The sequence below is a fragment of the Poecilia reticulata genome, chromosome 16, assembly GCF_904066995.2.
Source record: "Poecilia reticulata chromosome 16, P_reticulata-male-v2, whole genome shotgun sequence".
Lineage (NCBI taxonomy): Eukaryota > Metazoa > Chordata > Actinopteri > Cyprinodontiformes > Poeciliidae > Poecilia > Poecilia reticulata.
Genome location: NC_088845.1, coordinates 27,498,737 through 27,524,891, shown reverse-complemented (window position 1 = coordinate 27,524,891; position 26,155 = coordinate 27,498,737). Strand labels below are relative to the sequence as shown.

General features: G+C 39.2%; 1 protein-coding gene across 6 annotated transcripts in view; it reads left to right on the top strand.

Moving 5' to 3' along the window:
* The window catches only part of plecb (plectin b), a 130,207-nt gene that overhangs the window by 3,682 nt on the left and 100,370 nt on the right, over window positions 1-26,155 (top strand). The gene's annotated exons all lie outside the window — the stretch shown is intronic.

The following is a 26,155-nucleotide window of genomic DNA, read 5'->3' as shown; positions in this document are numbered from 1 at the left end:
CCACGTTAAAACTATTTCTGATTTGCTAGGCTGGCGAAATGTAGCGTACATCAAGGGAAGGAAAACAATTGGTGGAAATAAGTATAATTTGTGTTTTTAAGATGCCTTTTAATGAAAAGCAATGGATGCAAATGGATAGGGAACTTAACTAAATCATTTTGTTTCCCGTCCCATGATGGTTGCAGCTCCTTTTATTAGAATGTTCTGATCACTTGGGGCTGATGTGATACATCCATTCATAAACTCCTTGGCCAGAGAGAGCCTCATTTAAGATGCAACTGCAACAATAAATCAGCAACATCGTTTTAATAAACAGAGGCAGTCTGGGTCATTTATTACATGCGATAGCTGCCATCACTTCTAAAACAAGACCTGTATTATACAAACCACTTGACAAGTAAATGCATTCCACTTGTAAATCTCATTACAATGTCATTGCTACTAATTTCTTTGTCGTGACTGGCTCCTGCTTGGGGCAACTCCACTTTGCAGGTGGATGTTATTGGTCTTAATTGTTTTATATCGCTGGTGTCTGGTCCTTAGAGTTGCCAGACAAATGAAACGAGTGGCGGCATTCATTAAAAAGTGTAAGAATACGATGAAGCGCTCGATTGAGTTTGTTTTCAGAGTGTTGAAGGACTTTTTGACACCTTTAGCAGCCATAGTAGCCATTTACTTCAGTTTATCTGCAGTGTGTATCAGCAGGCCAGGCTGTGTCAGCCCCCTGTGGGAGGGGCTTAGCTTTTCTAAGGGCTCTACTGACTGACCAGCTGGCTGCTGCTGCAACACTATATGGAGATTATAGATTCATAATGTGCTAGAGACCTTGGACTCATAAAAAGATTTAATAAATGGTTATATATGCAGACACAGATTGCAGAATGGACTTAAAGTTTCATTTCTATACCTGATTATTGTGTGGTAAGTCAAAGACTCTTCATTCTGTTCTATGGCAATAATACAGTAGACTTCTTAAACGTCAAAAGTCCCAAATGAGAATATCGACATAAAAATCATTCAACGTTCCACGTTTTTGATTTTTATTTTTTTTTCTTCCATTTTTCTTTTTGCAGTACAGCTAGAGATTTATTTGGGCTTTTAGTTAGCTTTTCATTAGTTTATGTGTGATAAAATGCTTCCATATGATTATTCCACTGCGTTTCTGGATGTATATTTTGGACTGTCGTCCTGCTCGAGACTTTTGCCTCCATCCCCATCCCTTCAGGACATTTTACTGAGGAAAACTCAGTAAACTAAAATCTGATTTCACTTGAAATATGAATAATAATAATAAAAAAATGACATTGAGCAAATAAATACACAGGCTGTAAAAAAATCAATTTTCAAAACATATAAAATGCAAAAATATATGTGGTTTTGTGTCTAAAATGACATTTAATCTAACATGATCATGTATGGTACAGTGTTTACGCCAAAAGCCACATTTTGATCTTGTCTGGTGTTTATTGTGTTCCCTACATAATTTCTGTCAAATTGCGAGACAACTTCTTCTGGCTTTCTTTCATGAATCCCTTTCTTCTGGCCACTCTTTCGAAACGGGCAGATTCGTGGAGGTCATGACTTACAGTGGTCCTGTCAACACGTTCTCCCACCTGAGCTGTAAATCTCTGCTGCTCCACCAGAGTTACCATGGAGCCCATTGGCTGTTTCTCCTTTAAGTCAATTAATCTCTGTTAGGTTAAAATATTTTCTAACTGGGGCATTATTTTATTTTTAAGCCAGAAGAGGCAGATTTAAATGTCAAATGTTGGATATCAAACTGAAAATATTTCTCTATAAAGTAGTAAACTCCTTCTTTCTCTGCTTTAGCAGACAGATCATTGATTAAAGGTTACAATCAGTGACTGATATGGCTGCTGACTTAGACGTAGAAAAACAAAGTGCACAGTTTAGGTTTTGAATAACTTTGTTTGGGAATGTAGTTGCATGGGTTATTATTAACTATTGAAAACCACTACTGCAAATAGGAGGAAACCTTATTGCTCACTAGGAACTTTAGTAAAATGCATTGAGTTTGGAACCTAGTTATTTTAATGACCGACTGTGAAAAGGACAGAGAAAACTTCTAGGAATAGCGCATCTCTCCTCTATGGTTTTATAGACTGGAAAACTTTCAATTGTGTCCTTTTGGAGCATGAGACATTTATGTGTACCGAAGATGCTAAATAAATTCACATTACTGGCAATAATCCACATATTTCTAAAAAAAGATGTAAATATTTCAGCAAAAAGACAGAACACAACAAAGTGATAAAGCATCAGAAGATTATGTTCACCGAACGACCTTGGGGTCGGTGCAGTAGGACGATAAAATGCCTAAGGTCATCCTTCATGTTTGGCTGAGGAATGTTTTGTGACTTTTTTGTGTTCTGGAAGTTTTTACTCCTGGCTCAAGTTCTTATTTTGACTAAGTAAGGTGAGATTTCACAAGGCATTTGAGTCCATGATGGCAAAGTTCAATCTGATGCTGCAGATCAGGGTCTGTTGGTGGCGTTTTCTTTTTCTTTCCCCAAACAGTTTTGTAAAGCTTGAAAATACTTTTTCGCTGCAATGTAAGAATTTGTCTTTAGTAGCTGCCACCACCATCTGTTTTGCCAAAACAAATTGTAATTCCATGCAATCACAAGTACTCGTATACCTCTGTGGTCTGGATGACACATTTATTTATCAGCTCAACCATTTATTTAAAAAAGTAAAATTAAAAGAATCATAACTTGGTTACGTCAAGCAAAGAACGTAGGTTGTTGCTTACTGTCAAGGCTTTGTAGTGGATCTATCAAGGATTCCCTGCTAATTTAGCATCATGGCGTAATCTTACAGAGTTCCTACGAACAATGCAATGTGTCTGTCAATGTAAGTTATGTCTCTGTAATTGAATTGTATTTTCTAAGAGCAGACTTCATGGTGCTTCTGCTCGGGTATTGGCTGTTAGACGGCTGGCAGCAGACGTCTCCACAGAGCGCTGCTCAATAATTCATGACCAACAGGCTATGATCTGATCCTGAGAGAACGCCGCACACAGACGCTCCCTCGCTCACACACACCTTCAGCATGCGGGCACGAATCACGTTTATGAACGGAGCCCTGAATATTTCAGCGGTACGATGTCGCAGGGTGCCGCACGTTAGGCAGCAAATTATAAAGATCATCCGCTGACACGTCGTGTTGTCATTCTGCGCCGTGATGGGAAGGAAAGAGGACACGAGCCTTTACTCGGTTTTTATTCGTCGTGACTGTGAAGTGAAATGACTGTTTCATGCGTAAGACTCAGGAAAGTGTGTTGTGCATTTGTATTGAACGCCTCCGAGGCAATACTTCCACACTCTTCACATCTAGAGACAGAGACTTTCAGCCCTCTCTCAATTTGGACACAGAGTGTCTGTAAACATCAATCTCAACTCTTGACTCAAATTTCCCAATTCGAGGCGTGAACTTTGACTGGGACGTTGTAACAGATGAATTTGCTTAGATCAATTGAAGCTCCAGGTTTCTGTTTAGAGGTATTGCTCTGCTGAAAGTTGAACTTCCAACCCAGCATCAAGTTTTTTTTGTTGTTTTCTAACGTTTTTCTTCCAGGGTGGTTTGTTGTTAGCTGCATTTTCCCATCAACTCCTCGTTTAAGAAACGCTCTCCCGCTCACTGTCGGGATGATGTGTTTATGTTAATCAGTTTTCTGCCTTTTTGTGAAGCTTAAAATGTTACATTTTTGCTTCATCTGACCAGAGAACCTTCTTCTCCTCCTGTTTTTGCTTTCTCTGCGTCCTTCACATGGCTCCTGTGAAACTGCAAATGGAACTTCTCATGACTTTTCTTCAACGATAGATTTCTTTTTGCCACTCTTTCATGAAGACAATAAAGCTTTTCTATCATGTCATTTTACAGCTCATTTTGTGAGCTGTTCTAAGCTTGGGATACTGTTTTATAATGTAACTCTGCTTTAAATTTTTCTTCCAAACCTCTGAGGCCTTCACAGAACATCTGGATTTACCCTGAGATTAACCTACAAAAAGGTCCACCAAGTTTGTTCTGGCAGGAGCGTCAAACTAATTTTCCTTTTGGACCATATCAAAAATCTGAATGTTCGTAAAGGGCCAGTTATCTATTGATAAAACCCATTAAACTGTTAAAATATCAATAAGCCGCTGTTTGTTTGAGCATTCAATCAGTGTTTCTTAAATTAAAATAATATTAAACATCTTTTCACACTGATCAGTCCATCCAGGGTTGTTTGTTTTGTGTTGTTTGTGTGTTTTTTGTGTTGTTCTTGTCAACACAAGATTTTGTGTTGACAATTTAGAAATATTTGTAAGGAATTTTTTTACAATATTTGTGTTAAGATGTGATGTTAAATGTGACTTTTTTTAATCGCCATATCAATCACAGACTATAACTTCACATCACATAAGGCTGAGGCTGCAGCAACTTAAACCCAATGTTTTTGACTTATTTTGAGAAAAAATCAGAAAAAATGTGGGATCTGTTCATTTTTTGTGAATTTTGCGGATTTCTGAAGGACTGGAGGGACTTATCAATGTAATTAAACATAAAATAAAAAGCTTTGGTGTTCCTTAAGGCATTTGGCTACACTGGATTTTATTCAAATCAAATTAAAAGGAGGATAAATACAAAATACAATTTGAAAGCCATGTATAATAGTCCGTACACCAAATAATTATGCACTACTTTGTTCACTTATCGCATAAAATCAAAATAAAACAAATTAAAGCTTGCTATATCTTGAAGAAATGTAAAAAAGTCCAAGGGGAATCAAAATTTTTTCAAATCGTTGCTACAAACAGCCTTCGTAATAAAGCATATTATTAAAAAAAAAGAACAAAAATCCACCTTTCTGCTGATACTAGGCAATTTGGCTTATGGACTTTTCTCAAGTAGCAGTTTACATGTTTGTCCAGCAGGTGGCGATTCATGTTAGAAGAGGCAGGTCGGCCAGCAACATTCATTCTGAAAAACCATCACTGCGTCTGGAAAATATGTCACATTTTCCATCCTGTTCTCAAATAGCACTTACTGCACAGTGAGACGCCTGTGTCCTCTCTGACTGAGCTCTGCTGTATTTCAGCAGACAATGGGTTGCATGCCGTTTTGGGGAAAGCCTTTCAGACTGAGCTGCTTTATTGCTTCAGATTAACAGACTTTTTAATGATGATGTAGCTTTCATCATTAAAAAGAAAGAAAGAGAGGACACTTGTAAGTTTTGCCTTCAGGAAATGAGTCACGGCACAGTGTGGGGAATCTGGACCGATTGAAGGATTGGTGGCAGCTTTTGTTTGGGTTATCCAGAAGAGGGAGCCAGGCCTGCGTTCGCTGTGGTCTTCCACGCCTTCTTTGGCTGTCCATGGGAAAATATTACCACCCGATTGCACCATTCAAACACTTTTTATAGATGTGACAGCAGTGGTGTTGAGAAAAGTCAGAGGATAGATCACGGGTTGGTTAGGAGGAGATCAATCTGAATACTTTTCACTTTTGTACAACTGTAGTTTTTAGGTACTTTAAGTTGTTTAAAAAAATGCAATCTATCAGCTGGATGTACAGTGAATGTTCTCGGGGGTTTTAAATCACGCGTACAACTTATGTAATATGTTTGAAGAACATCAAAACTGCATAAACCACTTTAGTTTATCAAAAGGCGCCTGAGGGTAAGCTGAGACAGAGCAGGACATTCGTTTCTCGACTAAAACCGAACTATCAGTCGGTCGGCATGAAAGATCTCCGTATTTCTGTTTTCACGCTCTGTTCTGGAGAAACATACTTTCATAATCCATTTCCGTGGATGCATTGAGATTTGTAAAGACTTTTTTCTTGCTGTCCAACCAAATGGTGTAAAATAATCGTAACAATGTAGCTGTTTTTGTTTCGTGAGTCTGGCCAAGTAGATTACCTACGAAAAGAGACATGGCTGAAGGAAACGGGGAAAACGGGATCAGAGTTTACAGGGAATCCGTGGGGACTGTCTGACCAGAGTCGGTCAATAATCTCGATGTTGCAAAATATTTTAACACAAAAGTACTCTAGAGGTAAAATATATTAAAATGCGTTATGCATTTAAAAGACTCTGTTGTACCATCAAAGGCACAACTTGGAAAGAAAGAAATTTTCTTAAAATGCAGTTGTCTATTTTGAGAAGCAGTCTACCATAGCACTTTTAGATGTTTTATAGATCCTCTCTGATTAACGTAAGCTATTTTGAACCTTAAGTAACTGTTTACCAGAAATGTGTTCTGGTTTTGTTGTTTCCAGCTCCTTCCTTAAGGTCCTCTCTAAGTGACATTTGCAAATGCGGTCGGAATGGCGTCATTAAATACTTGTCTGACAAGAGTTAGCACATGCTGACTGTATGCTGCAGTGGGAGACGCAAACTTGGTGTCAGATTGTTAAATGACAAAGCTTGGGTGTGTACCTTAAAGAATGCATGCATGTGCCACTGGCAGCCCTGCCCGCACCTGTTGAGTATTGTCGAGAGAGAGATATGGAAAGCAAAGCACACTTCCTCTTCTCTTCAACTTCACTGAACTTTAAATTCGCTCAGTTAGATTCACAGATGTGTCAGTTTAGCTAAACAAACTAGCCTCAGCTTAGGGATGCTTTCATGTAAGATCATAAGAAGCTGGTTTAATAAGGCTTGTAAAATTGTTAAGTGTCTTCAAATTGAAAGTGATCTTGTAGGAGCCTGTGCCAGGGACTGTTTACAGCATGTGATGTGTTAAAGGTTTACTCTGTGCAGTTGACTCTCACTATTCAGGACAGCTGCTGTCTTAATGTCACAGAGTGAACATGGTATCTTTGCCTTTGGCTTCTTTTATGTAGGCAGGCATGGGATCACGCTACGATAACCTCTGGTCAAAATACCACAGTTTTGCAGTGTCATGGTGCCGACATAGAGATGCGAAACAAAAATGTCAGATATGTGACAGCTGCTTTATTTAATTTAACACAGAAAATAAAGAAAGGCAGTGGATGTTCCTTTTTATGTTAAAGTGTATTTATATTAAATTTTTCTTTTTTTTTTTACTCAGTAGTGGGTTTCAATTAAAGTTACTTAGTGTTCAAATCATGATACATTATAAAGTAGCACTGGGAGTTGGGGTTTATGATATATCAGCACTAACATCAGTATCAGTATTTTTTAACATTGGTATCGATCTGATGAATAAAACTGGGCCAAAATGAACAACCAATATTTATTTTTATCTTATTGCCGTCTGATCTGATCATTTTTATCCCCCAAAGGTAGCAAAATGGTAGTAATATATATATATATATATATATATATATATATATATATATATATAATCAGACAGATGAGCAATATTAAGTTCTGATATCATATAAGCATGTCCTTATTTGGGAGTCTATCAAACTCATTAATTAGTTCGGCTTTTGGCTCAGAAAGCTAGCCTGCAGTCTGCTGCTTTACAGCATAGTTTTCCAAATTCAGTTCTAAAATGGCGTTACCTTTAATAAGAGGTGGTACCTTAGTTTGCACACCATTACTGTGTTTTGTTCTTATATTTTTACAGGTTTACCCTCAACTAAATGATACTTTGCTGCAGATTATTTCTGTAATGTATTAATAACTGTCTGTGTTTTTGCTAATTTAAATATTTCCCCAACAATTAAATCTGTCGTTCTTGCTCGAGAAATGTTTCCGGGCGTCCTTCCAGCCAACTGACCGTAGTTGTGTGTGTGGCCAACTGTGGTCACTAACACTTTTCTGTGAGAAATGATTATAAGGTTTTCAGTAAGATATGGAGTTTGTGGTTTTGAAATTGTAGCAGCAAACAAATTTAAACGGTAAGTACAGTCTGGAAACGCATAGCCTTTAATTCTATAATATAAACAAAACGGAGAAGGTCTGCGAAGTCTAAAAATGCTGCAGAAAATGACAAACCCCTGTGCATGCGGTGGAGAACTTTCCCTTTGGATTCAGTCTGAACATACAGAGGTGCTCACGCTCCTGCTGCAGCACTAACAACAGGGAGTTTAGAGAGTACTTATCGTGTTTCCTGTCAGGAAGGTCTCCTGACTGATGTCATTTTGGCCTTGGCCAAAGAAATGACTGATAGTGAAGCTTTGCAGAGACTTTCCTTTTCCTACATCAGATCTCTTCTGTTGTGCCAAGAACATCAAGAAAATCCCCTAACAAGACATCACTGGATATCTCTGTTAGCTCAGACGATTTGTTGTTTGCAATCATCATGTTATTAGGCATATCTAATGCTGCTGGTATTAATTTTGTATCTGGTTTGGAGCTAATTTGTTTGTTTTTTTTGTTTTTTTTTTAAGTGTGACTTTGTTTTTCTTCTTTTACTGAGTTGACAGACTGAATCCTGTGCTAAATATTCAGTAGTTGCCCCAAACTTTGATCTCTGTGGTGGGTGTCACGGCCCATACCTCCTCTGAATGTGACTATGAACGTATTCATGGTGAAGCAGGCATCAGATTTTCTTTTCAGAAGATGACTAAGATAGGAACCCAGATGGACAGTTTACTGCCTCACAGGCAGGAAGAATGTTCTCCGACAACTGAGGCCTGAAATGAAATAGAATTGCTCTAATAAGTTACTTTAGCATCTAGAACTCAAATCTTCCGGTCCCTGAACAACATTTTTTCAGTAATTAGAAAACATTTTAGTCGATAACTCCAAAGTGTTAGCTGTAGTTTGTAGTTTTTTCTGACCTGCTTTTACCTAAATAATGTTTTACATAATGCCACATTTTATTATTTGGGTCCATTGCCATAACCACCAGTATTTGGTGCAAAAAAATAATTAATACATTCAGTATATTTTTACAAGAATGTATCGCAATTGTTAATATGTGTAGTAAAGGTGTTTTTACCTTTACTACGCAGGTAAAGGTAAAAACATCTTTACTTTCTGGGCAGACCTGAAATCTCGGAGCTATGATCTTGTCTAGATGTACAAGGTGACCAAAACATTTTCTAACACTGCTAATCTAAATGGAGTTACCATAATACATTAGCGGGAAACTAGCTCATCTGAGTGCTACAAAACAGGATGCAGAAATTCCTTAAATTCTTTACATTAATAGTGAGTATTAAGATGCATAATAACTTGTTCTGTTTTGTATTGCTTTAGAGCTTAAAGGCTTTAAATGGATTGTGAATCAGCTTTGTGGCTGAAGGGGCCCAAATTAATAGAAATCTACTGTGGCTGTTTGGAGACAGTATGTACACTTCCCTCAACGTCTTATTTTGTTTGGGTGTTAAGCCTAACAACGCAAAGCTATATTTAAGACTCTTATTTTGAAGTGCTAAAGGAAGTGGTTCTTGAACTGTTTTGTTTTGATAAAGGGTTCAGCTAAGAAAGGCTGTTCGTCCGACTAGCTAACATCTCTCTGTTACCACCATCAAAATCATCAAGCAGATATACATCCAATTTATTGATCGATGTTTGTTAATATTAATCAAAGACAATACTAAATAATGGAGCTCAGTGTTTAAGCATTTTTGCAGTTTTCTCTAAGTTTTTTACCGGTATGGAAGAGCATAAAGACTGAATGCTGGAAAGAACCAGAAAACCTGAGTAGTCTGGAAGGTTGATGCAACAACAACAGGTCTTCATTGATTTTTTATTTTTATTTTTTTTGTGCTAAGTCATTCAGTGATTAAGTGTTTTAATATTTATTCTCTGAGCTACAGGAAGCCAGTGGAAGGACTTAAAAACTGGAGTAATATGCTCCATTTCCCTAGTTTAATGAGAACACAAGCAGGGATATTTTATTTTGAATTTTTTCATGAGTGTCAGCTGCATTTAAAATCAGAAACAATTAATTGTTATGAACAGAAACTCTTTGAAACCTATCAAAAAGCATACTCCAGGTATCATTTTATACTCTTCACACCTGTAAAAATGAGCTACAAAATGAACTACAACTGAAAAAATACAAAATGGCAATTTTGCAATTTTTTTCTATTCTTCTTGTATTTAATAATGTTATTATTATTATCATTTTTCTATGGTTTTCAAATAAATTTGAGACTTTGGATCTTATGTCTAATCTAATCTAAACGTATTCCCAGACTAACAGAGCTGGAGAGCCATTGCACGGCATCCTGCTGTCTCGTTTCCTCTGCTGCTGTGTCGGTGCTGTACCAGCAGAACCCAGTGTGTGTGAGTGAGTCGCCTGCGTGTGTATCTTTAAAAGGCAGGGCTTCGCATTTCTATTTGTACTTCTGACTCAGGCAGTGGGAGGGTGTAGAGGTGAAGAAGGGCGGGGTCATAGTGAGGGGTTGCGTTTAGGGGGGAGTGGCGTTGGGCAGCTGAGTGAAGTTGGGAGTTGTGGAGGTTTCACTCAGCTGAGAGAGCAGGCAAAGGACAGCACAGGCTGTCTCACACTCCATTCAAAAAAACAGGAAAAAAAACACAGCTTAAAGGAAAGATAGAGGAGGAGAAGAAGAAGAAGAAGGAGGAGGTGTAAACGGCTCGATGGCTATGTACGAACCTGCCTACCTGCCTCCCAACGCTGAGGAGCAGGACTTCATTCAAGCTTATGAAAATGTCAGAGAGAAATACAAAGGTGGGAGCCTACGGCACTTCTATCAGAGTGATGACAGCTAGAGCATGAAGCCATGTAAAAGTTGGAAAGGATGTCTTAGCATTTGTTGTTGTTCTGGGAAGGCGCGGGGTCAAATTCATCTGTCTATTTTTGGTGTGTCTGACTCCACACAGGTGCAAACATGCAACCGCAAACACACCTTACTCACTAATGTGTGTGTGAGAAAGTATTTGTGTGTGTGTGTGGAACAAAGCAGCAGTCACGCATGCTGCATCTCTTTTCTGCTGAGTGTTTTATTGATCGGCGCACATGCTTGCTGTCACTCTTCCACTCTCGCGCATATCATTGCCGAAGTCCAGTGGATTTGCGGGAGTGCTTCGCTTTGAAGTGCGAACGTAATGGCCGGCTCAGCGTGCTGACCTCTGACCTCGGCGTTGAAAGGAGGGTTGGGGGGTAGCTTAGCTGAAGTCTGAGTGCAGTTGATAGTTATCGTCCATCCAGCAAGGACATTAACAGGTGCTGCTGAGCGACAGGGTTTTTGGCTTTTTGTCTTCGGTTTTAAATGCCGTTTTATACCAAAGTTAGCTGCTGGGCGTTGCTTCACTGAATTGCTTTACATAGTTTCCTTTTTATAGAAATCCTCATGCTCTTCAGCACAAAAAACTAGAAAGTAAACCAGGAGAGATGAATATGAATTAGTGGAAATCTACCGCCACACATGGCTCATCTTTCCTTTTTTCACTTTCTTCTTTTGCTATGATGCGAGCATCATCTTTCATTTCAGAGCCTGTAGTTGTCTATCTTTCCCTCAAATGTTAGAGTTTCTCCACTTTCTCTTTCGCTCAAGGTTTCCCCCCCTGCTGTTTATTCAAATATTTAAAAGAAGAGAAAGCTTCTTTCAAGTACTGGCCCAGATTTTCTCCTTCCCATCCTGCTTTTAAAAGATGTTACCTGTGACTGTGTGGCTTATTGCCTTCAAAATGCTGGCCAGTGTGACTCGACCAATGGGATTTGTAATGTCGAAGTTTTTCTTTTTCCTGCTAGAGGATAATGAGAAACAGGAGCTGCCTTTGTGGCAGGTGTTTATGTTCCATGTTCCTTCGTGTTCCCTTTCTTGATGGTGTCTGTGCGCCGCAGTGATCCACCTCTCCTTATTAAGACACACAGATGACACAGCCAGTTGGAGAGTGGCCTCATACCTGCCATGTGTCATCGCCCCTCTTTATTCAGAGTATGTTTCATTTGTATGTGGCTGTTGTCAAGGAATAACGTTTGTCGGTGTTCGTTTGTGCCACGTAAATGTGCAAGATAATGAGTTTTCAAGGCTGTGTTATCAGCGTGTCCGGGTTGACGCTGACAGAACGGCTGCTTTGACTTGCAAAAGGCAACTTTTCCACATTTTGTCACGTCTCAACAAACGTCAAAGTATTCTACTGGGATTTTATTGGATGAGGCCAATTTGAAGTAGTGCTGAATTGCGGTAGGGAAATTGTACGTGATTTTCAATTTAAAGAGCATCCGTGGGCAGCAGTTTACAATCCATGGCAACCGGTTTAGCTCTGGAACGGGCCACTCTGACATGTTCATATAAACTATTCCTGGGTCTCCAATGACCCCACAAGGACGAGCGGTATAGACAACGGACAGATGAATTTATCTTCCGTTGCAGCTCTGCAGCTTTTGTTAATGGTTGTGAACCTGCCAGAAGCTGAACGTTCGCTGAACATTTGCCTCAGTTTAGAGTTTTAGACAGATTTTCCTCCGGGACTGCCCTTTTTCAGCTTCACCCGTCTTCAAATCAACTCTGACCAGCTTCCTGGTTTGTGCTGTAGAAAACCCTCTCCTCTACGGTTCACAGTGTGGATTGTATTTTAAAGTTTACTTGACTCCCGTCATGAATGGTTTTATCAGGGAGATTGAATCTTTTGAGTAGAACAACTTTGACAAAACACAGTTTGTGGCAAATTTGGTTTTCTTTTTTCCACATTTCCATAACGGCCAAATGTATGGAGTGCACATAGTAGCTTTTCTGTCCAAAGATTTTCCCACATGAGCTATGGATCTTTCCAGCTCCTCCAGAGTTGCCCTGAACCCCTCAGAATCCTGTTCTTCCCCTATCACAGAAGTATTAATAAGACTTATTTGGGTATTTAAAAAGTCATACCAAATCGTGTTGTTTTTATTACGTACAATCCCAACAAAATTAATCAAACTCTGTGGTTCTACGTAATGTAAACATGCAAAAAATTCGTAGCACTGAGATTTGCATTAATGAAAAGTGCATTATAAATTAAATTTATTATTATTATTATTATTATTATTATTAAGGGTTATAAATACTTTTTTATGGCACTATAAATTGTGCCTGTTCTGTAATCTGTTTATGTAGATGAAGTTGAACCGCTCTAATTTGTTTAGGCCCACATTTACGCCTGACCCGTTGTCATGCTTAGTTCCGAACGTTTGAGAAAAAAATTCTCCCCAGTCAAAAAACTGAGGTGAGATAACACAAAAAGTTTTATCTAACTGCTTAATGTTTAAACCTTCGGATGACTCGACTATCCGCTGCTTACAACTCCGAGCTGATATCATGTAAAACCTCTACCGGTTGTTAGAAAGTTGCTTCTTGCTATCTTCTGCATGCTACCATGCAAAGAGCTAATTTGACTATGTAGTTAACAAGTCCCTCTCGCTGCATCCGATAGGTGTGTGGGCATGTGTGTGTGTGTGTGTGTGCCTGCTGGTGCTGTGAGTGTTTGCTTTGTTGCAGACTAATCCTCACATTGGCATATTTGTGTTTGTATGTTTCCCATTAAATCCCACGGCAAAACCGTAGCTAGAGAGATTTTCCTGCCTCTCCACCCTTTCTTTGTCTGATGACACTCGGTGTGTGGGCTCCGTGTTTTCATAGTAAAATGATAAATGGTATTTAATATGCTTTCTTTCAACTCCTAGCAGTAAACTTTGTTCCATGCTGCTGGTGAAAAGGCTTTCCAACTCACATTTGTATCGAGGAGAGGGTAACTACATCACCCCGTGGAAGTATCCATACGCCTTTAAAATACTTTTCCACAAACTTTGTCGCAGTACAACCATGCCTTAAATGTATTTTGTTGGGATTTTATATGATAAATCAACACAAAGTATCACAAGAGGAAGCAAAAGGGAAAAAAACTCACTTTCAAAATGTCTCACGAGTTTAAATCTAGAAAATCCAGTGTGACTTTGTATCACTCAGAAAAAGTATTGCAATCATCTGCAGCTGCTCTGTGAAATTCTCAGAGGTTTATTGTCAACAAGCAGGGCCATGAAGCCTAAGCAACACAACTGACAGGTCAGAGATAACACTTTAGTGAAAAGTTGGAATGGTTAAGCAGTACAGTGGACCCCTGGTATTCGCTGAGGATAGGGACCACAGCCACACGCGAATATCTAAAATCTGGAAATACTTGAGAACCCCTCTAAAAATGCTTTTAACTGCCTGTTTTAATAGTTCAAACAACAAATAGGTCTTAATATTAATGAATACACTCAGTTGAAACCATTTTAGTGCTACTAAGATGGTTTGAATGATCTATTAATTTAGGGGTACAGCCAATCAGCGCCAAGGAAAAGAAAATGTTCTTGATTGGGTGCTTTGTAAATATTAGCAAATGGTAAGTAAAGTAGAATTGTGCCTTGATATTTCAGCTGCATTTTCCTTTAAATATTTTAGATATGATCTAGAAAGAAAATCCGCAATTTAGCAAATTTCCGCCAAGAATTTAAAAGTACATTGAACTGAAAAATCCTCGAATAATGAACTGTGTAGTTCACTGTCCGCACCCCAAACTTTAAACCTTCAGTGCAGTCCTGGTTAGTTCATTAACCCAAAATGCAAAGAGTATGGGATAAGTGCAATCCTACCAGAACATGACCGTCCACTGACAGGGTGAGCAATAAGCTTATTAATCAGAGAAGCTGCAGAGATCCACAGCTAAGGTGGAAGAATCTGAGTCTGTGGTACTAATCATGCAGTTCACCCATTTTTGCCAGGAATAAAGTAGCTTAGTCAAACCTAACCAAACTTTAGGCCTAGTGCAAAATGCTATGTGTACTATTGTATATTCCAACACAAAGCATAGGCATAAACATCTGAACATCTGAACGAGCGGTGAAACAGGGTATGTTCCCTGTAGTAGTGACAGTAAGCACCATCTTCTAAATACTAGGCAAACTTTGCAAGAGGCTGTGAAGTGCATGATACTTGGGCAAAGATTCACCTCCCAACAGTGCAACATCCCCAAACACACACCCAGCATTTTGACAGAAAAGATTGTCAAAAGCACATTTGTGTGTTAGAATGATCCAGTATGGGATCTAAATATAAATGCATCTTTATGGGTTTACTGAATCAAAGATGCTGACTCACACTCTGACTGTTCTGCAAAAGCTTCAGTTTTTATGATGCGCAAATCTGGTAAAGAAATCAAATGATTTGTTGTTGCAGCAAAACTTGCTCCTGCGTAGGATCATGCTGGATATGAAATCCTGTCAAACCTTTTTGATGTCTATCTGTTGTATTAAAACCCCAGCTAGCATTGTCTCAGTTAACAGTTACTTTCCACACAACAACCACTTGGGACAATATTAGCCAGCGTATGTCTCTCTGCTGAACTGAAGTCACGTGTGTCTGCAGTCTTTCCAGTCTTTGTTCTGTTTTTGCTCTTTCGGTTGGCGTCCTTATAAGTGAATTTCATGCTTCTGATGCTCGGTGGCAGGTCACTGAGGGCAGCTGACCCTGGAGTTCATTGAATAGTTGCCAATGTCAACGGTTTATGTGTCTAAAGCAACTTCTTAGATCAGTCCATAAATTATCATCAGCCATCTTTCAAGAGCACAATCCAGAACTGAAAATCTGACTTGATTTGACATCACAAATGCTTTCCAAATGAATGAGGGTCCAGTTATAGTTTATCAGTCAGTCCTGTCTAAGATTACTCACCGCTGTCTCATTGCCTTCTCTGAATTGTAGACGGCTGGACGGTCAAGGCTTGGCTGTCATCCCGTTGTCCTCGCAACTCAATTTGTCCCGGCAGCTGATGCTGATGTTCCTGGGCTTCTTTAGCAGGGAATTGCCCCCATCATGGTGGCAGTGGGGGCTTTTCATAGTGCACAGCCACAGCTAACCTCCATAGTCTGTCTAAATATAGCTGCAGTCATGTTCAGTTTAGTTATGAGATATGAAAGTTTCCAGAATGTTCTTGGCTAAAGAAATCAGACACTTTTGAAGGATGAATGATTTGATTTTATTCTAGAATAAAATTTTGACTTATCTCTGTAGCTTATAGAGATGATTTTCTCTTTGTAAATGCTGTGTACTCTGCTTCAGCTATAAAACATTTTTGAATTTGATTGCACTCAGGATGCCATACGATGTAAACATCCGAACTTGATGCCAGTGAGACGTTTTTCATTCAGTTCTTCTGCTGCTGCTGCTATGAGAGTAAAACTGTAAGAAAAATGTTTTCTGAATCATTAATATTTTCTGCTTTCCCATGTATTCATAGTTTTGGGCTGATTGATTGCCAGAGGCTGGGAAGTATTTTGATGTCAGACCTAATAATATTTCACCAGAAGAGCACTTAACAAAGGAGTTATGTTATGTATGACATTTTTAGCTATCTCCATTTTTATTAGTTCTCCTATTTTTGTTTTCTGTTTTAGTCAAGCGACTAAAACGTGTTTTCACTTCGTAGACCTCCTTTTCTTCTAATTACGGCTCAGTTCTGGCCTTTACTGAGCTAACTTGTCCTGGTTGCTGATAGGATGGAACAGATGAGATGATTATCACAGGAATGCAACAAGATTTTAGCCATCTCTTTCATAAACAGACAAAAAGTTTCACTTCTCTGTTAATAATCTTAATATTAAACACACCTCGTTTTTTTTTACTTTCCTCCTTCCTCGGCGTTTACGTCAGTCGATGAAGGTTTTGGACTGACACATGCCACTGGGCTACAAAACCCAGATATTGTACAGCATTTAGTCATAAACGGTGACTGAAGTGGTGACTTTCTGCTTGTCAGGTTGTTGCTTTATTTTCATTTGTTTTGATGTTTTAGAGCATAGGAAACGATTATCTCAGCCTGTTCTGTTTTTGGATTGGCACCAGCCGTCGGGTTTGATTCATCTCCGCAGCTACAGTGCGGTCGACAGCGGACTAACGCTGCTTTTCAGGTTTGACGTTTAGAAAGTGTTGACAGATTTAAGGCAGTTTTATGACTTCAGCTGGTTATGTAAAGTCAGTATTTTGTAATAAATGTGGCATCAGACTCTGTAGGAACTTCAGTGTACATGGATATTACCAGATGTTTCTTAGATTATTTAAATCCAAAAACAAGGTGCGATCACCAAAATGTATCTAACATTCATTCATTCATTTTTTTTTTGTCCTGTAAAACTCCACTATTTCCATCTGTCTTGATTTCATATAACAATCTAACAGATTCATAACTGGAATCCATAAAGTTTGACTTTCTCGCTCCACTCTATCTGGCTGTTACCATTAGAAAAGCAGTTTTCATTCATTTTTAATTTGACCAAATTCATGTTTCTCATAAAAAACTGACTTTGTATGTTTATGTGTTTATTAAGACATACACTGCAAAAACACAAACTCTCACCAAGTAGTTTTGTTCAAGTTTCTAGCACAAATATCTTCATACACTTAAAATAAGAGAAAGTTAGCTTACAAATAACTTTTCAGTAAGATATATTAGCCTGTTTTAAGTCAAACATTACTTAAAATTGCAGAAAAAGTACTAGTTCCATTGACAGATTAGTTTCACTTATAACAAGATATTTTTCCCATGTTATAAGTGGAATAATCTACTAAAGGAACTAGAACTTTTTAATCAATATTAAGGAATTATTGACTAAAACCAATCTTGTATATCTTGCTGGAAAGTTACTTAAAAGTTAGTTTAGTCTTTTTCTTAGTTTACTAAAATATTTGCACTAGAAACTAGACCAAAACCACTTGGTAAGACTTTGCGTTTCTTGCAGTGTACATGACATTTTTGGTAAAATTTTCTCTCATCTGCAGTCTAGCCAAATGGGGTAAATTTTTTAACAACTCTCTGGTACCTTTTATGCAAACTAGACATGAACAGAGTTGGCAATGGAACTTTCCAGCGACTCTGTTTCTGTCAAATATGAATTAAGATAAAGCGCAGCAGTCGGTGCCTGTCGGCCGTAGCTTGATAAATCAGCTGGGATAAGCATTGTGCTGTGACAGCTGATAAAGTCAGAAAGGAAAAAAAAAAAAAGAAAAAAAAACATTTCGATTGACTTTTTTTGTTTGTTTTTCTCATTTACGCCCACGCCTCCCCTTTCTGCCTGGAGTAGATCAGCGGTGACACACGGCTGAGGGCGGAGGTTACGCCGGGGCAGGGTGTCATCGGTATTGAATGCGCAGGGATTCCTTCAGGCCCTTTTAAGGGAGAGAAAGAAGCAGCATCGCAATCTTCAGCCAATCTGTTGACCTTCGTGTCAAACAGCTAATGATTTTGCAGAACAGAGGCTGCTTGCGGAAGCCGTAAAAAATAGCATAACAGTGCAGACAGGTTAACGTTTGATCCAGAGGTGCAGCTACAGAATATTTCCATACATGCATCATTTTGATTTACACCCAAATACTAACGGTGTAGCTGTGTGGGATGTAAGGTTTTACCAAACTTGGACATGTTAGATTAATAACACTGAGGCATTTTGTTCTCCTTTTGCTTTCAGCTTGAATAGCAGCTGACTGCTCCGAAACTCAGAAATCCAATCTTTATCCGCTCAGTGAATGTATCACATGTTAGCGCTAAGAAAACGAGCTAACAGCAACACTTTGGTGTGATTTCTGTTTCATCATCGGCTCAGTTAGAGAAAAGACAGCAGGTGTTGAAAACTATTTGAGACACTGTATCTTTAAGGGACTGCTGCCGATTCAAGATGCTGAAACAAAGCCAGAGTTGAAATGTTGCTACTTTGCCCTGTGATGTTGTTGCAGTTTTAGTCGTTTCATACCTTCAAGCTGGCGAAGGATCAAGTACATCTGGAGGACTTTCTGTAAATGTCTTTCCTGGAAGCTTTCTTAGTTAATTCATTTGTTTGCTTCAGGCATTTACAATTTGAAATTAACATGGCACGTGTTGATATACATAGAATAATTTAATGAGGGAGTAGTTTGAAGAAAAAAAAAGTCACACGGTTTACTATACCATAAGCAACAATCAACCATCCATACAGAGAGACAGGTGATTTGTATATAAGAAACTAATATTAACAAAGAAAAATGATCTTTGCAATGTTGCTGTTAAGTTTTAATTGAAAACAAGAAAAATTACGTCAAAACTCAATAAAAAAAACGGCGATCAGACATAATCCGCAAATCTCTGATTAGAACATACCTATTATCCACTGATTAATTGATTTTTATGTAGTTTTTTTTTAACCTGTTTGGTTCCATCGGTTGTTTTAGTTTGTATTTCTTTACACCTAGATTTTTATTTTTCACTCTCACTTGTAAGGGTTTCATAGAAAGTTGATCTATTTCATTCGTCTTTACAAAGTTGTGCCAATGAATAAATTCATTGTGGTCAGATCAGAGCATGAGCTGAGCCTTTCAGCCTTCGCTCTGCCTGAACATTGCTGAGTCGACCTGTTTCACTGCTGCTCGGCGATTTTGTAGATGACGATGGTTGCGTTTTATTAAATCTGACGTCGTGTTTGCTCAGCCTGAACAGAGTGGCAGCTGTCATCCAATCGTCAGCCGGGCTTCCAGCTTTAACGTGAGCGAGAAACCCCGTGGTATTTCAACTCCAGCTTCTCCCTGATTTTCACAAGATCCGTAATGCACGGCTTCCTGGTTTTTTCTCGGAGGAAAACCAAAAGGGGGGTGGGAAAACACATTCGTGTGGAAACTATTTAGGTTCCAACACCTGTGTTTTGTCTGATACAAAGATTCTTTGTGTCTCTGCTTTGTGCGCGGGGCGGTCCGTGACGCTTTATTAAGGCTGTTATTAGTCTGGGTTTGTTGCTCCAAGGCTCTGCTGGGCTGTGAAAAAGTTACAGGGGAAAACAAAAAAACATCCTTAAGAGAAGCAGGGTTTACTGCGTGCGTGCACAAGAGTCTGTGTGTGTTACTGCTCCAACACACCACTAAACATGGACAGGTCTAGTTAAAAAGCTCCACTTCCGAAACAAACGAGAGAATCCCTCCCACTTGTTTCCCAGCCCCTCATACCAACATAATTATCTTTAACAATGAAGGAGGCATGTAGTTACTGTACATGTCTGTAGAAAAACCTGGCTGCATGTACCCAACAACATGCTAGTAAAACTACAAGGGTGGAGAAACATGTAATCTGGATTTATTAGAGGAAAGACACCTGCTCTCACGCTGAAGATGTAGTTTTCCAAATTTAGACAAGTGTTTCTGATTGATGTCAAGTTTTTACTAAATCAGGAGGAAGAAAACGTCTGTTCAGTCTCAACTGTTTGGCATCATATATTTTGTCAAGGAAAAGCCAGTTGTGCTTTAAAAAATAGACTACTTAAAATGATCGGTTTCTATGATTTTACTATCTATAGGTATATGTTTGAGTAAAGTGAACATTGTTCTTTTACTCTATGAACTACTGACAACATGTAATTGTAAGCAAAAATCTAGTATTTATTTGCAGAAAATGTGAAATGGTTGAAATAATGACAAAGATGCAGTACTTTCAGACCTCAAATAATGCAAAGAAAACAAGTTCACATTCTATATATATTTACTTTTATCTATTATCACTATCAAATTACCATTAAGACAATTTCCAAAATCTCCTGATTCAGAAAGGCTCACAACAGAAAGCGGGTCGAAGCTCAAAAGCATCAAATCGAACTATTTTATTTGATTACAGCTTTTTGATTAAATGTGTCCAAATCCGACCCAGTGAAGCATTTCCAATCAAAAGCAGATATTATGTGATAACCTGCGGCAGCTGGTCAAATTCTGCAAATCTGGTAGAATTTGACCAAAACTACGAAAAACAAAATGAAATGACTAGCATAAAAAGCAAGCTCAGCAGCCTAGTTAAGATGCTGTCCGGTTAACTAGCTTGTTACGTTTCTGCACTTCCTCTGACTTCACTGTTAAACACCTCGCTGATGCTGAAAGTAGCAAACCTCGAGTCTAACAGCAGCAACTACTAAAACCGCAGAGTGTTGTTTTTAGCAAAGACCCGGTAGCTTTATGGCACGTTCAGTGATCGTAAAAAAAAAAAAGCTTTAATGTTGAAGCTTGTGACCGGCCGGTCAAAGTTCAAAGGTTTTCCGGCTGAAAACATTCGGATTCTGGTCGCCCGCTGATTTCTCTCCTCATCTCCAAATGGGTGCCATCTGTTTCACAGCAACGGGAATAATTAGAAATCTCTGTTTCCACTTTGAAATGAGCGCAGTGTTGTACAAAGACAAGAACTTTTTATGTAGACTCTGAAATTTTTACGCACAATCACTCCTGCAAAGATTCCACCTGGAAACTGGAGTAAGAGGAGACGTCTCACGCTTTATTGCCAGCTTGGCTTCTGGGGGATTTCCTTAACGCATGATCCGACGGTTGATAACATCGTGTGCGTGATGAGGCTTATGAGAGTGTGTCCTTCTCTGTCTTGGTTGGTCCCGTCACTTCCCAAACACAGAAAGGCTATGAGTTTATTGCAGGCCACTGGTATTTGGAGCAACTGGAGCTACTTGGCATGACGGCCTCCACAAGGGCCAGGAATGTCCCAGCAGGTCACCCCACACAGCTGACAGCTACACTGTTATGACATTGCATGCTAGGTTTTCACATGGGACAGCAGATTTGCCACAAGGAGTAACTTGTTACATTCTTCTCTGTTAGCGGAGCGTTAAATCTCTTTCGGTCCGAGACACCGATGATGAGGGAGTGAAGCTTGTTTGCTTTAGCGATGACAGAAATGTGTTTTATTAAAAACTACCGTAAATGGTAAGGATGCCTTTGAGGCCAGCAAGAAAAGCAGAAACCAGGGTTACATGATAGGCATGGTCCAAAAATGCTTCCGAGATGACACATTAGTGCAAAAGTAAACAAGGCCTCCCACGCTGTACCGTGCCCCGTCGAAGCGTCGGGTCCCCAAAGGGCGTTTCCGTTTTCTACCGAGATCAGAGGTCAAACGACAACACTGGGGGAAAAAAACTGCTGCTGTTTGTTTTCTTATCTCAAAGTTCAAATCATTGGCAATTCTGGCTTTCCTGCAGAGCCGTCGCTACACTTTGGACACAGCTGAACTCTGCCGTTTAAAGCTGAAGGTCAGCAGGGGCAGAGATGAAAATAAATTTTTTTGTCAGTCAAAGCATGTTGTCTAGTCAGAGGTGAGTCAAAGACGGTGACAGCCTTAAAGTTGAGGTGCGCTGAGAATTGGCCAAGTGATCGGAATCAGATGATTTTCAGCTTGAGCTGCCCTGACAGGCATAATCTCAAAGCCCTGCCTCACTGGCAATAAGACTCTTTTTTGTGGATGTTGTTACCAAGTGAAAAAGAGTCACCTTTTACTATTTTCAATACCAACAAGGTCAAACAAAACACAAAAGGTGTAGAAAACGTCTAAATTGAGATGTCACAGTTCATTCAGGCGGTGAGAGAGCAGGATTTTCCACAGCTAACAAAAAAATTTGATGTATTACAACAAAATTGCTATTTTGTCTGGGTGAGTTTTAAACATTTGAACACTTCAGTTAAGGTGCTAAGGGTTCAGACTCGCTAGAAAATGAACAAAAAAACCCTCCTATTTAGGTAACAACTGCGCTAAGTGTGCTAGCTGTGCTAATCACTAATGAAATATGCTAATGCTATACTACCTTTACTTGTTTGTGGTAACAAAGCCTGACTAAGGTCCCAGATTAAAAAATTTAATACACAAATTAAATAAATAAATAAAAAAGTAATTTATGTGATGTATAGATATGTATATTAAAACAGTTTGTGCGTAAATAAATTATAAGACCTTTTGTAAGTATATATAACATTTTACAGCAGCTTGTTACTCACTCACTGTGTGACATCACTTCTAATGTAAATAATAAAATATTGTACACAAGAGAAAAGGCCAGAAAAAAATGATGTACTCTTATGATGTACTCTTCTTGTTTTCAACTATATTGTATTTATTCAAGACAAATAATTGTTTAACTTAGCTAAAATCAGAATCAGCACTGGGAAATTGGCCAATAATTTTATATCTGTGCTTGTCGACTGCCTTCTCTTTGGAAATTAGAACAGAAAAATTTCATATGTAAAGAAAAGGTCAACTTTTGTATGTCACCCAGATAAACTTCGTTATTTTAATGATGTTTTAACACTTAAATGTGAGTCAACTGTCAGGAGGACATCGGTGTCCTGGACCAACTAAGAGGTTAAAACTTTCACTTGTAGACCAAACCACATGCATTTCATGGGGACTTCCACCAGGAGACAGTGTGTAGCTGAGGGCAGCTGCAGAATGAGTCATTGGTGTCAATTCTAGGAAGGCTGAAGGATCTCAGCAGGAATCAATATAAGTCACTCACACACACCGGACGAGTCTCATCACCTTTTCTGGGAGCAGAACGTCGGGGTCAGCAGCCAGAGTGGCGCCGCAGGCAGAAAATCCCCGTCCCAGTGAGCACAGATAGAAAACAAGATGATGAGGCACAGAGAGTGTGGGAGTGGAGAAAAACAGGAAGCAGAGATACTGACAGCGGGAATGAAGCTGAAATAAATGATAGCTGATTTTATTTTTTTATTTTTTTATTTTTTGGAGGAAGAGGAAGATGTACCAGTGGGAGCAAGCTCCCTTTAACTGGGCTCTGATTGTGTCTCTGGTTGTTTCATGCTGAGCAGTTAATTGTAAATAAACAAGACAATACAAATATGGCTTAAAGTAGCTATATTTAAAAGGTATGAGTCTAAAAACTAGGTACACCCTTTGATTATGCAGAATCCCATTATAACATTTAATCAGGTTGCTGTTTGGACTTTAAGTGGGCCATAGCACAGCAATGCTGTGATAAATTGGTTGCTGTGTTTCTGATCATTTTCCATTTAATGATCCAGTTTTAGTAAAGTCAAGTTTATTTGTATATCACATTTCAGCAACAAGGCAGTTCAAAGAGCTTTACGACAAAAAAACATAATACAGCAAACCAGTTATGATCATCATCAAAATCATCAGCATTAATCAAATATATTCATCAATTTTCCAGTTATGATGAGTAAAAGGCAACTTTAAGCAGATTGGCTTGTAGTCTAGTTTAAAGGAACTCAGTGTTTCAGTTTGTTCCAGATTTGCGGTGCATAGAAGCTGAATGCTGCTTGACTATGCTTGGTTCTGGGGATGCGGAATCAGAACTAGAACCAGAAGACCTGAGAGGGCTGGAAGGTTGATACAACAACAGATTTTTAATGTAGTTTGGTGCCAAGTCGTTCAGTGATTTATAAACTATCAACAGTATCTTAAAGCCTATTCTCTGAGCTATGGGGAGCCAGACTGTAGAACTGAGTGATGTGCTCCATCTTCTTGATTTTAGTCAGAACGCAAGCAGCTGGAGCAGGATTGATTTTTTATTTTTATTTTTTATTTTTTAGGCAGACCTGTGAAGACACTGTCGCGGTAATTGATGCGACTAAACATAAACACATGGATAAGTTTGTCTAAATCTCGCTGAGACATTAGTCCTTCAAACCTGGAAATGAGGCAGGTTTGAAGTACTTCTTCAGGTGACAGAAGGCCGACTTTGTAACTGTCTTTATATGACTCTGAGAGTTCAGGCCTGAGACCTTCACTACACCCAAATTTGGGACCTGATCAGTTGTTTCAAGCTTTAGCTGTCAAGCTCCTGGTGATTAGCTCTAGAAAAGTATGACGAGGTGTGAAGTGTGAGATGTTTGTGGTGACATGCTGTGAATGGTTTTCTTCTTCCATCGAGGTGACTGAGCATCTCTGATTTAGTTTTCTTTCAGCTTATCAAACTCATTCTCCTTTTGATTTTAACATTTATCACACTAAGGCCAGCAAAGCCTAAGATGGAGCTCTTTTTTTTCTTCGTACAGTTTCTCTGATCTCTGCACAGGCTGACCTCGGAATGAATTCGGTCCTTTACCCTCCTGGGAAAAGTGTCAGTGGCTTTAAATATTTTCTGCTTCCGAATGATCTTTCTAATCTAGGACGATGGTGTCCAACTCCCGTCCTCAGGGGCGTCCTGCATGTTTTACAGATGCCTCTGCTATGAAACAGCTGATTCAGACGGACGAGCTGCCTCTTCAGCATCCCATCAGTTTCTACAGAGGCATTAAAAATGAACCATGCGTTTGATTCAGGTGCTCTGAATACAGGAAACATCTGAAACACAGCAGTCCTTGACACCTGAGAGTGAAGTCTGATCGATTGTCTTCAGTTTCCCTCGTTGCATTGTGTTGAACACCTCTGAGGTATTTAAGGTTGAGGTTCTCATCACGTGTGCATTAGTTAATGATTGTTAAACATTGTTTTGAATGCATAAGTTTGTGGAAGATAAAATTTGATCATTAGCCTCATTATTGCTGAGCACTAGGAATTATCCTTGTGTTCTTCTGTGGCCTCATTTTCCCGTGGCTGGCCTTATTCAGACATGACAGGGAAAGCACAGCCCCTAGTGGATCATTGTCCTCACAACAGCAGACCTGACTGTAAAAGAAAGGATCCTAGAAAGGATTAAAAGTTTTGACAGCAGCTGAGAGAGACGATTATTTACCGTATCTCTGAGCTTTGTGTGTAATCAGAGATGTGATCACATCCCTGATTAATCTGTTTATTCTCACCAGCTGAGTCTGAGTAAGACAGAAATGACAGTAGTCTCCAGTGAGCCTGGTTCAGCTTCTCAAAAATGAAGTCTGTGAACCCTGGTGTGGGTGGGAGGGTGGGGAACCATTTGGGTTGGGGGTGTTTTACTCCCTTACCACTCGTCAAAGCTTTGTTTACTTGATTTGTGCTTTTCTTCCCATCCTTCTGTAAAAATATTTCTCAGAGCAGAAACTTTCAGTGTTTGTGTTTCAGTTTTGATGCAGTCAAATTCCTCATCCGGTTGTTTATTTTTCTTATTTTTGTTTTTTGACGGTTGGAGAGGGGTTCAGTCACTTTCACTTTGCTTCGTCTCTCTTATTTCCCAAGACTCCGCATTAATTAATTTTCATACAAAGGCTGAAGGAAAATCCCTGCCTTCAGAGGTTTTCACAGCTGGCTCTTTGCCTGTTCGGGTGGAAAACAAAACAAATGTCATCTTTCTAATCTTCTGCTTTTCTGCGCAAATACAACAAATCAGTCACACTCCAGCAAGTAAAAAAAAAAAAAAAAAACTATGTTGACTTTTATGCAACACTGAACCAAAATGTAAACTGTAAATACATCATTTCTGTGCTTTGGGAATTTCTTCCCTCTGAATGAAATGTTTTGATCTGCAGCGTTCACACTCCAACCCCCCCACCCCCCCCCCCCCCCCCCCCCCCACACACACACACACACACACACACTCCCCACTCTGGAACT